The sequence below is a fragment of the Narcine bancroftii genome, chromosome 4 (assembly GCF_036971445.1).
Source record: "Narcine bancroftii isolate sNarBan1 chromosome 4, sNarBan1.hap1, whole genome shotgun sequence".
NCBI classification, from domain to species: domain Eukaryota; kingdom Metazoa; phylum Chordata; class Chondrichthyes; order Torpediniformes; family Narcinidae; genus Narcine; species Narcine bancroftii.
The window spans coordinates 273077913-273090927 of record NC_091472.1 but is presented as its reverse complement, the minus strand read 5'-3'; the positions used below and the strand labels follow the sequence as shown (position 1 = coordinate 273090927).

The following is a 13015-nucleotide window of genomic DNA, read 5'->3' as shown; positions in this document are numbered from 1 at the left end:
TGTGATCTCAATTTAAGCCAGGTGTGAAATGATCACTATATTTTTTAATATAGGATTTGAAGTGGTCTCTTTGAGTATGGTGGATGCAGTAAGAAAAAGAGCTGGAACCACAATAGAAAGAAAGTCAAAGAGATAGTTTTGGAATGTATGTTTTGAATGAAGAAATAAAGCTGAAAGCACAAATAGTAATTTGGGACTGACACAGTGGCAAGAATTCCAAGGTTTCTTCGAATTCCATGCTCAACCTCTCTTTCTTCAAACAGAATAGGGATAGGGTTGCCCACCTCCTTACTTTTCACCCCTAAAGCCTCCATATTCAGCACACTATTCTTCATAATTTCTGCCAGCAGAGCCCACAAGCCATATCTACCCCATCCTATCTTCTGTATGGATTGATCCATTCACCCTTTTTGATCAACCTCTCAGTGAATCTCAGTACTTTCCTCTGCAATGGCAAGTGGTGCAATGCTTGCTTTTACACTTTCACCCTGACCAGAGATCTTCCAGGTGAGGCAGACAAGTGTCTCTTTCCCAACATCATCTACTCTATTTGGTTATCCCAATGTGATCTATGCTACACTGATGAGCCCAAGCACAGACTTGGGGAATGACTTCCAGAACATCTGCACCTGGTTTACAGCGGCCATTCTGAGCTCCCAGATGCATACTATTTCAACTTTCTTTTCCACTCCAATGCTAACCAGTCTGTCCTGCACCTTCTCTGCTGCAGAGTGAGGCCAAACGTGAATGAGAGGAGCATCCTAGGCATGAAAATTGAATTTTCCAATTTTAGGTAATATTCCCCCTCTACTTTTTTCTTTCCCTATTATGTCCTCTTCCCCCACACCCTCACTATTCCTCCATCCATTTTCATAACCCCATACCCTCCCCCTTCTGGTTTTATCCTCCTCCACTTACATTTCACCAGATTCCAGCATGAGTAATCTTTTGACTCCTTTTCTCATCCCTTTCAGAATTTCTTTTTCCCCAACTTCCTTCACCTGACTGCCTTTTTTTTCCCTTTTCTCTCTCTCCTTTTGCCTGGCACCTGTCAATCAATTGTCTCTGCCTGTCTGTTACTTATCCTTCATCCCTCCCTGGTTTTCCAATGGATACTGATCAACTCTTCTCATCCTGTCCTCATAACACAGGCCATCTTCCCCTGCACTATTAGTATTGATGAAGATGTCTAAGCTGAAAAACTCTTTCTCCCACTGATGCTGCATGATCCACTGAGTTCCTCCAGCAGAGTGTTTTTGGCCCCAGATTCCATTATCTGCTGACTCAAGTGAGTTGAAGGTGGATAGGTATTTGGGATAAAATGTTTAATATATGCAGAGAGACAAAGAGCAAAGTTAGGGTACTTAATAAGTACTCCATGTTGGTGCACTTACCAAGATATTGAATTCTGATAAGGTAGTGGCAGATATAGAGAAAGCAGGGATTATACAGTGGCCTTCATAATGTTTGTGACACTCATGGAGCTGTATTATAGACCACCCAATAGTCAACGAGAATTGGAGGATCAAATCTGCAGAGAGATAGCAGACAGCTGCAATAAACATAAGGCGGTGACTGTAGATTTTAAATGTCCACATATGGACTGGGACACCCATGCTGTAAAAGGGCTGGATGGCTTGGAGCTTGTCAAAGGTGTTCAATAAGTTTTCTAAATCAATATATAAATGTACCAACTATAGAGAGTGCAATACTGGATGTCCTATTAGGGAATGAGACAGGACAAATGACATAAGTAAGTGTAGGGGAACATTTTGAGTCCAGTGATCATAATGCCATTGGTTTCAGATCAAATATGGAGAAGGATATAGTCGGTCTTGGCCTCGGGTTGAGATTTTAAACTGGAGAAAGGAAATGAGAAATAATCTAGAATGTGTGGATTGGGATAAGTTGTTTTTTTGTGCAAGGTAATTGGAAGACCTTCAAAGGTGAAATTTTGAGAGTACAGAGTTTCTATGTTATTGTCAGGATTAAAGGCAAAGCTAGTAGGCATTGGCAACCTAGGTTTTTGAGGGATACTGGGGGGATATGGGTCAGAAGAGGTGTATAACAGGAATAGGCAACAGAGCAAATGAGTTATTTGAGGCATATAAAAAATGCAAGAAAAATCTCAAGAAAGAAATCAAGAAGGCGAAAAGAAGACACGAGGTTGCTTTGGCAGACAATGTGAATGAAAATCCTAAGGGTATTAAGAGCAAAAGGATAGTAAGGGACAAAATTGGTCCTCTTGAAGATCAGAATGGCCCATTTTGTATGGAGCCAAAAGAGGTTGGGGGAGATCTTAAATGTTATTTTTAAATTAGTATTAACTCAGGAAACAGGCACAGAGTCAAGGGAAGAAAACAAGCAGTGAGGTAATGGAACCTATATAAATGAAAGAGGAGGAAGTGCTTGCTGTCTTAAATCAAAGAAGTGTGGATAAATCCCCAGGGTCTGACAAGATATTCCCTCAGATGTTGAGGGAGGCTAGTGTAGAACTTGCAGAGGGTCTGACAGAAGTATTTAAAATGTCTTTAGTCAAGGGTGTGATGCCAGAGGACTGGAGGGTAGCTCATATTGTTCCATTCTTTAAAGAAGGCTTCAAACATAACCCTGGAAATTATATGCCTGAAGTCAGTAGTAGGTAAATTATTGGAAGGTGTTCTAAGAGATCAGATATACAAGTATTTGGATAGCCAGGGACTGATTAGTGATAGTTAACATATCTTTGGGCATGGTAGGTTATGTTTAACCTATCTTATAGAGTTTTTTTGTGGAGGTTACCTGGAAAGTTGATGAAGGAAATGCTGTCGATGTTGTATACATGGGCTTTAGTAAGGCCTTTGACAAGGTCCCACATGGGAGGTTAGTCAAGAAGGTTCAGACGCTTAGTATTCATGGTGAAGTAGTAAAATGAATTCAACGATGGCTGGATGGGAGAAACCAGGGTGGTGGTGGATAATTTCTTATCAGACTGGAGGCCTGTGACTAGTGGTGTGCCTCAGGGATCGATGCTGTCACCATGGTTGTCTGTCATCTATAATCAATGATATAGATGATAATGTGGTAAATTTGATCAGCAAGTTTGCAGACGACACAAAGATTGGAGGCATTGTAGACAGCAAAAAAGGTTTTCAAAGCTTGTAGAGGGATCTGGACCAGCTGGAAAAGTGGGCTGAAAATGCCAGATGGAATATACTGCAGCCGAGTCTGAGGTGTTGCATTCTGGAAGGGCAAACCATGAAAGGGCATAGACAGTAAGTAGTAGGGTGCAGAGGAGTGTGGGATACATAACTGTCACAGGTAGATTGGGTTGTAAAGAGAGCATTTGGCGTAATGGCCTTCATAAATCAAAGCATTGAATATAGGATTTGGGATATTATGGCATAGATGAAGGTTTTGGTAAGGCCAAATTTAGAATATTGTGTGCAGTTTTATTACCCCAACTACAGGAAAGATATCATTAAGATTAAAAAAGTGCTAAGACTATGTACTAGAATGTTGCCAGGACTTTAGGAACTGAGATATTGGGAAAGGTTAAACAGGTTAGGACTTTATTTCTTGGAGTATAGAGAATGAGGGGAGATTTGATAGAGTACTTAGAATTATGAGGGGATAAACAGAGTAAATATAGGTAGGGTTTTTCCACTGAAGGTAGGTGAGATACAAATCAGAGGACGTGGGTTGAGGGTGAAAGGTAAATGTTTAGGGGGAACTTCTTCACACAAGTGGTAAAAGTGGAATGATCTGCCAACTGAAGTGGTGAATGCAGGCTCAATTTTAACATTTAAGAATTTGGACAGATACATGGATGGGAGAGATATGGAGGGCTATAGACTAGGTGCAGGTCAGTGGGACTAGCCAGAAAAATGGTTTGAAATAGATGAGAAAGGCCAAAAGGGCCTGTTTCTGTGCTGTAATGTTCTAAGGTTTAAGGGATATTGATAAGCAGGAGATAGTGGAAAATGAAAGTGAAAAGGTGCTTGGTCCAGATGGTTTGCATGTTGCCATGGTGAAGGATTGTGGGTGAATATTGTGGAAAGACTTGCCATAGCCTTTAAATACATCTTAATGTGTGGAAGTCAAAGGATTGGATAAAGGTATAATTAGATACCATTATTCAGGAAAGAAGAGTCCAGTTATTAAGATATTGGTGCAGTGAAAGCTTTTAGAAGCAACAATCAAGTAAAAAATGAACAGAGGAGAGGTTTGATTTATTAATAAGAGCCAACGGGATGTATAAAATGCAGATTGTGTTCAATTGATCTTTCAAGAAAAAAAAATTAGAGAGGTGCAGCAGCTCGAGTTGATGTTGTTCCCATGAAGCTTAAGAAAACATTTAATGAAGTACAACAAAAAAGACTGGTTAACAAAATAGAGGCTTATGCAATAAAAAGTTCAGTATCAGCTTTGATAAAAAATTGGATGAAGTACAGAAAGCAGCATGTTGTGATAAATGGTTATTTTTTCAGGATGGAGGACAGATGACAGCAGTATTCCCAAAGGTCAGTGCTGGGACCACTGATTTCTTTGATATATATAAATGACTTGGATTCTGGAATTCAGAGCAAAATTTAAAAACTTGCTGATGGTACCAGACGTAAGGGTGCGACAAAGTATGAGGATTTTACTAATTGACTGCAACATGACACAGCATGAGCTGACAAGCAGAAGATGACATTCAATATAGAAAAGTGCAAGGTGATGCATTTCAGCAGAAGTGATCGGAGAGCCAATATAGATGTTGTCATTAAATTCCACAGAATATACATGGGCAGACAAGCTTTGGGGTGAAACATAAAAGTCTGCAGATTGTAGTGAAAACACAGACATGCTAGTGGTATTTGAAGAGCTCAGGCCTGAAATGTTGGTTACATATCTTTACCTCCTATAAATACTGAAGGACCTGATGAGTTCCTCAGCATTTCTGTATTTTGAAGACAAGTCTTGGAATTCATGCACATGAATTTTTGAAAGTAGCAGGACAAATTGAGAGCAGAGTTGACAGAATATATGGAATAGTCGGATTTATAAAATTACTGGTAGATAGAGTTTAAAAGCAGGGTTGTAATGCTGAGCATTTATAAAGCTCTGGTTAGGCCACAACAGGAGCATTGCATCAAATTCTGGTTACCACACTTTAAGAAAGATGTGAAGATACTTGAGAGAATGCAGATGGGATTTATTACAATGGTACCAGTGACGGGAATATTTAAATATATGTTTTCAGTTAGAGGATCTGGTGTTGTTCTTGGAGCAGAGGATGTTGAAGAGTGATGCAGTCTCTCTTTTTATCAGATTCCAGCACGGGCAGCCTTTGTCTTCTAATCACCACTTCATCCTGGTAGGTCTCATCTTCCTTTATCTGAACGTTTTGCTTTTATGCCTCTCTCCCCTTTTCTCTGGCATGTAGCAATATACTGACCCTGTCAGTTGTGCTTAATTTTTCCATCATTTACCAATTCCACATAGGCCCCTATCCTACCCATCTCACCTTGTCCTCCATACACTAGCTTCTTTCCTTCACATCCTCCAACTCAATAAAGTGTTTCAGCCCAAAATATTGACCATTCTTTTTCTCCCACTGAGGCTGCTCAACCCGCCAGGTTCCTCCAGCAAATTATGATTAGCTCCAGATTCCAGCATTTGCAGTCTCCTGTGTGCCTCAAGGTTGAGAGGGTGATTTGATAGTGGTATACAAGATGGAGGTAGATTTAGATGGTATAAAAATGACTCAGATTTAGGATTTGGTGCTTAAACAGGGAAGCAAGGAAGAACTTATTTAACACAGTGAGTGAAAAGGCAGTCAAGGAAAATAACTGTAGTACTGCTAGGATAGAATGCATAATGGACTGATTGGATTGCCCTTAGTTAGTTCACATGGACCTCATGCATTAAGCAGCTTCCTTCAAATACTTAATGATTCCTTGACTCTTTTGCTCACAAAGATGAGGAAAGTTCCGAAGTTAACAGCTTTCCAATTATCAAGACTCTTTAAAAAAAAGTAAGACTGTTCATTGCCCAATAATGTTCATTATATGCCAAATTGTGTTAATGGAGAAAAGTTACAACGTGGCCTATGCTAAACTTAGGAAAGTATCCCAAATCTCAGGAAATAACCAACTTGATTCCTGAAACACACGCCTATAAATCAACTTACCGCTAGTAATTAGTTTCATTAATTTACAATTAAAGTGGCAATGGTATTAAGAAAGGTTTGCTGCAAATTCTAGAGCACTGTTAATAGAAGTAGTGCCATGTTAATTGCTGTCATTTCATAAGGGATAATGGCACAGCAGTGTAAAAGTCACAAGGAATGATGGCCTTGCATAAGCAATGCAGGAGTACTTTAAATATTTTCAAGTCAAAGTTTTAGATGAGGTATAAAAGATACTTGGTATAATTATAGTACTTGGACGATTTGATATCCTACACTTTGTGATGCAGCACAGCATCCCATTTACTTTTTTGATTGGATTTTTCACTTGTAAGCTACTCTTTCTGACTGATTACCTGGATCCCTAAATTCTAACTACCAGCCCCCCTCCCAGTGTTTCTCCATTTAGTCTGTATTTCCATCTGCCATTCCTACATCGAAAATGTGTGATCTCACACTTCATTACGTTAAATTGCATCTGTCATCATTCTAGTCACTCAATCAACATACTTTTTTAATGTTCTGCTCCCTTCTTCACAATTGACTGCACCATCAAGTTTACTATCATCTGTAAACTTGAAAATACTTTCTTCTCTCCCCAAGTGTACATCAGTAATTTACAGAATGGGAAAAGATAAAGTAGATCACATTATAAAATAAGAAAGGTCATGAATCTGGAGCCAAAGAGAATTTTAAAAAAATCATAAAATGCCATAATCCTGAAAGATCGGCTTTCAATTTGGGGGGGGGGGGGGGGGGGGGGCTTAAACAGCTATATTTAGATTACATTTTAAAAAATTAAACATTCATATGTCCATATGTTCAAAAGTCTTTTGCTAATGCACCTGGGAAATACCTATCCTTCATTTTTTTTTAAATTCAGCTTCTTTAAGTCCCTTGGCTTATCCTGTGTGCCGAGCACTAAGTATCATGTGGATTTGTATTTTGCAGCAAGTGAATATTGGAGACCTTTACCATGTTGACAGGAAAATAATTAATTATTGATAGAAAAATAAAAAGCTAAATCTTCACACTAAAATTCTGTACAACTATAGTTACTTCCATGCTCCTGGCTTTCATAATCGAAATATGGTCAATAAAATGTGGTCACAATTTATTTGCCCTCAAATTGCCGGAGTATGGTTCCTGACACAGTAAAGTAATTTACAATAAACTGCAGATGCTGGGCACCCAACATAAAAGCAGAAAATGTTTGAAACACTCAACAGATCAGGATATATCTTTGGTAAAAGAAACAGGGTCAATGTCTTGGGTTGAAGACCCTATGTTATATAAAACAATGGTGCTGAAAGTAGTCAAATGGACAGGCAACATCAGCACAAAGATAAATAGAGTTAATGTCTTAGGACAAGGATGTTTATCTGTTCAACTGTGTGTTTCCCTAGCGACAAGTAATTGCTGAAAATTTCCTATATTTTCAGTGGTTACTTCAGGTGTCACTTTTCCAAATGCTTTTGATTGAGATTCGTTGAGAAAAGGTAGGCTTGACAGATGCAATTTTAGTGGGCTGGGGTGGGGGGGGGTTGGGGGGGGAGTTATTTTCCAGTTTGAATTACTTTATCAACAGCATTTGATTACAACAGTGGTAATCAATTACAAAAACTTTGGCTGATTTCCTATGCTGCAAACCACAAGCAGCACAGTCAATTGATGCCACTTCCATGGAGACAAGCTTTCAAGATTTGATGGGAATTTATCTGAAAACCTCTTGGAAGCTGTTTCCACCTTCCAAAGCTCTGGACAAACTCCTCATCTCAGAAACTCACTGAACCAATATTGGAGTCTTTCAACTGGCTCTGGAACCAATTCTATCTGTAGGATCTTGGGCTTTACATATTTTAGAGATTAGAAGAACCAGAGATTCATGCTGACAAGATACAAAATACCCATCTTGGCGTGTGGCGATCAATTGAAATTGGGCAAATCACTTTCGATAGAGTTTAGAGAAGGTCAAAGATATAAGAGTTCTACTGTTTACGGATATGGGAAGATTAAAGTAGACGGGGCTGTTCTTAGTAAGACAAACAAAAGAAGAGATTTAAAAATGTGGGGTGTTCAGAAAGCATAAATTTAAAAAAAACGTGTTGCTAATCATTCCAGGGTTAACAACCAGCTGGCATAAGTTTAAGTTGATTAGCAACATGAAATATGTATGCACAGATTCAAAACTGTACATGTATTGGAAATGTTTAGAAATTAGAAAGCACTATCCGAAAGAATGATGAAAATTCAAGTTCAAGCTCAAATTGCACAAATACAACCTGATGAAACAGTGTTGTCTGGTCCTTGGTGCAAAACATGCAAAAACACAAACCAGACAAGTGATATATATGCAGAACAAATATACATATCTAAAAATAAATAAATATTGTTTTATAAATAGTCGAGTCTCGGAGGGTTAGTGTGAGCAGCTCTTTTAGTTGTTCGACAGTCTCACTGCCCATGGGAAGCAGCTGTTTCTCAGCCTGGTGGTTCTGGCTTTGATACTCCTGTATCTCTTTCCTGATGGGAGTAGGTGAGAGATGCTGTGGTGCAGGATGGTAAGAGTTCTCAAAAATGATCCTGGTAGATTACATCTAATGGAGTGATGGGGGGGGGGGGGGGGGCGGAGAAGGGAGACCCCAGTGATCCTCTCTGCCACTCTTATGGTCCTGTGGATTGAACTCCAAACCAATTCTTTACAGCTGTGATACAGCTGGCTAGGACACTCTTTATAGAGCTCCTGTAGAAAGTTGACCTGATGATGGCTGACAGCCTTGCCTGCTTCAGTCTTCTCAGGAAGTGCATTTGCTGTTGCGCCTTCCTGACAAGTGAGGAGATGTTGTGTGTCACTTGTTCAGTAGACTCAGACGAACTTGGTGCTCTCTTCTCTCTCCACTACCAAGTTATTAATGTGTAGTCAAGGGTGCTTGTTCCCAGTCCTTGTGAAGTCCACAATCATCTCCTTGTCCACATTGAGACTCAGGTTGTTATTTTCGCACCATATCACGGGATTTTCTACCTCTTCTCTGTGGTGTGATGCATCATCATTGCTGAGGCCAACTACTGTTGTGGTTCTGCAAACTTGATGACTCTTTTGGAGCTGGATATGGCATTGCAGTCATGGGTCAATACCGTGAATACAAGCTGGATGAGCACCCAGCTCTGCAGTGCGACACTGCTCGATGTTCTATGCCAACCTGGATAGACTGGTCTTTCCATTTTGAAGTTCAGAATTCAATTACAGAGAGAGGTGTTCAGTTCCAACAGGACCGTTCTCCACCAGCCTTCGGGGAATCATAGTATTAAATGCCGAGCTGAAGTCGATGAACTGCAGCCTAGCTAGCGTACGAGGCGTAATTCTCCAGGTGCATCACGACAAAGTGGAGAGATAAGGCTATAGCATTATCAGTGGAATGGTTTATTCTGTAAGTGAATTGAAATGGGTCCAGTGTCTCTGGGAGGTGCACTTTGATGCGTTCCATCACCAGATGCTCGAAGTATTTCATAAAGGGTGGAAGTCAGTGTCATGGGGAGGTAGTCATTGAGACCAGTTACTGTCACCATCTTTGATACTGGGATGATGGTGGCTATCTTGAAACTCGAGGGGCAATGGACTACTACAGTGACCTGTTGAAGATGTCCTTTAAGGACCTCTGTCAGATGGTCTGTATGTTCCTTCAATATCTATCCAGGTATGTTGTCTGGTACCGCTGCCTTGCGTAGATTAATCTTGAATAGGGTCCTCTTCACCTTGGCTGCAATGACCTAGTGTGCCAGTTCATCAGGGGGACTCTGAGCTTTCTTCAGTGTCAGCAGGTTTTATAAGGGAAATGGATAAATACTAAAAGCACAAAATGTTACAGTAAAATAGGAGAAAAATAAAGACAAGGGCTGCATCGGTTTGCCAAGATTTCCTATATTACATTGTCATGTAAAGTTACATCTTACATCCATCAAGTTTCCAAAAACAGAGTTTAATCTTTTCAGCGACTCTTTCTCAGAACCAAAAAAGAGACAAAACAAGTGAGGTTTCATTGCAAAGAAAATGGCATTGGCAGTGTTGAATTATGGTATTGCTGGGCTTGTAGCCTTTATTTTAAAGGGGCCCTAAATTGTGTTGGCACATACGTGGTCCTAAATAGTGCTGGCTGGCACATGCACAATGAGGGGGAAGTGTGATTGGTGTTTCCCCCCCCACAGCCCCGAGATAGCTTCTGACACTCACCCTGCTCGTGCTTTGGGAAGTTTGAAATAGTCTTAATTATTCTTAACAAAATGATGCTAGTTTTCTCAGATCACTATATATTCAGTGATTACCAGTAGCATATCGAAGGAACATTGCGCTTATGGCAAGCATTGAAATTGGACCCCCTCCCCTGTTAAAACTTACTTACACAGTTTGGACTTGCACTGAAATATGCTCCCCATCCCCTCCCATTAAAACTTGCACATTTTGTTAAAACAAAACTCATTTATGGCGACAGATGGCTCAATGCAGGATCAATGGCCATCTTTTGTTACCCATAATCTCCCACGCAAGCTGAAAACCGCTCTGCCAGCCCAACGCAGAGCAGTTCCAGTTGTTTGGGGGGGGGGGGGGTAGGGGTAACAAAAGCAGCCAATGGTCCTGCATTGAGCCGTCATCATGAGCTGCCAGACAGCCCCGAAGCAGCCCAATCAGATTCTGGAGCGACACTCCAGTGAACTCCAGCAGCACTGTACCCCTGCTGCTGCATTGGGGGTTAGAAGGATTGGGAGGGGCGGGGAAAACTATCAGTGTGGTATCTCATAACTGCAGAAACTATGAGATTCAACAAACCCATAGTATGTGTTAATAACTCTGATAAAAGGTGATGAAAGGCTAAATTCACAAATCTTAAATTTAAGTTTTGTGAGTTTAACCTTTTATCACCTTTAATCAGGGTTATTAACACAGACTATCAGTGTGGTATCTCATGACCACTGCACAAAGATGAAAACAAAAATGTTTCTCATAATTCATAGTACATAAACACAGGGGCCCTTGAAAATACAGGGCGTATAACATATACTACGTTCGCTACTATGTTAATCCGGCCCTGGTGTTGGTGTGGCTAGAACAGAGGGAATATGTCTAATATGAGAAGGCCAGGGTTTCAGTGGGTATAAGGATCATCTCCTCTAAGTATTAATAAGGGCAGGGAGAGAAAAAAATAAATAAAAGCCATGAAATGTAGACAGTTGGAGATTTAATAGAAATAAAGCCATATATGAAATGCAAGCCTGCAGACATTTTCCACAGGTCAGCTAATATCACTCATATGGCTGACTTACAGTAGAAATGGCCTCTTCAGACACTGATAACGAAGTGAGTGACCTGAAGTAGAGGAATTCAATATCAAGACCAGATTACTACAGCATGTCCTTAAAATTAGATGTGCAGCAGGTCACAGTGAGAGTGATGGGAGAATCAAAGAGGCACAGGGAAAAGGAACTCTGAGTCTCCCCTTCAGACTCCACAACACACTTACTCAATCTGCTTTTAGTTTCTCCAATATGGTAAATACATCCTATTTCTTTTACCATCTTTGCAACTTGAAAATTGTTTGTTTTCTCCTTTACCCCAGTTCTGGTGAAGTGTTTCTGACCTGAAATGTTAACTCTGTTTCTCTTTCAACAGATGCTGGCTGACCTATTGAGTATTTCCAACATTTTCTGTTTTTTATTTGAAATCCAACATAATCAGTTTCTCTTAATTTTTACCTAATTGGGAATCTATTCAACCCACAGGACCTACATTCCAGAAACAAGTTAACCTATTTCAAGTAATTGAGCTGCAGAATTCAGATCTTTATCCAAGTCCCATTGAATTGCTCACCAAAGCAAACAATTGCCCTTGCATTAATCATCTGCAAGGCAATGGTCCTCATAACCTGTCTCTGCTGAACAATAGAGTCTCAATGAAACTGTGGAAAATATATCAAGAGCCATTTCTCAATGAAGGCATAGAGAGATAATGTACTTCAGTTTGTCAGCACAGCTGTTCATCAACTGAGAGAAAAAAAACTTTGCAAATATCAAGATGTCAAACGATCTCCCATGATTCTGAATCTTGGGCCACTGACAGAGATAAGTGTCAAAACAATGAAAAATGCTACCAATAAGTTTTCGCAAAGCTCTCCAAATCCACTAGCAGATTAGGCAGATTGGTATCCTCTCCTGGGAAAATGCCCCTAGCATTGAGAATCTGATTCTGTCCAGTCACAACTGTTGAACATGTCATGTCTTTCCCAGGTCTGACACCTTATTGGGAATTCTATTCCATCAGAGCAAGGAGTTATCAGTGAAAGTGGTGGTGACTCAAGGATGATCTCAAATCATCTTTGTGAATATGAACATTTCCATGAGAAAAGGTTGACCAAGCTAGGAACTTTCTCTTTAGAGCTATGGAGGATGAGGGGCAATTTAATAGAAGTATATAAGATTCTGAGGCATAGATAGGGCAGACAGCCAGCACCTTTTCCCCAGGGTAGCAATGGCCAATACCAGACGACATCTGTTTAAGGTGGTGGGTGAACAGTTTTAGGAGAAAATTCAGAGGCAAGTTTTTTGACACAGAAAGTGATAGGGACCATTGTACAATAGGGACATTTAGGCACATGGATGTAGGAAATATAGATGGTGGGGGTGGGGTGGGAGGTGTAGTTGTGAAGGGTTAGACTGATGCTGGAATAGGTTTATATAGGTCACCACAACATTGTGGACTAAACAGCCTGAACTGTGCTCTTCGATGTTCATTATAATGTAATATTCCTACCTACTCGTGGTAATCCATAAATGTTTATGAGATTCATGAATTCCTGTGGTGTCATGCAGTCC

General features: G+C 40.2%; 1 protein-coding gene across 15 annotated transcripts in view; it reads right to left on the bottom strand.

The window, feature by feature from the left end:
* Nucleotides 1–13015, bottom strand: part of gtdc1 (glycosyltransferase-like domain containing 1) — a 406530-nt gene that overhangs the window by 61307 nt on the left and 332208 nt on the right. The window lies entirely within an intron of this gene.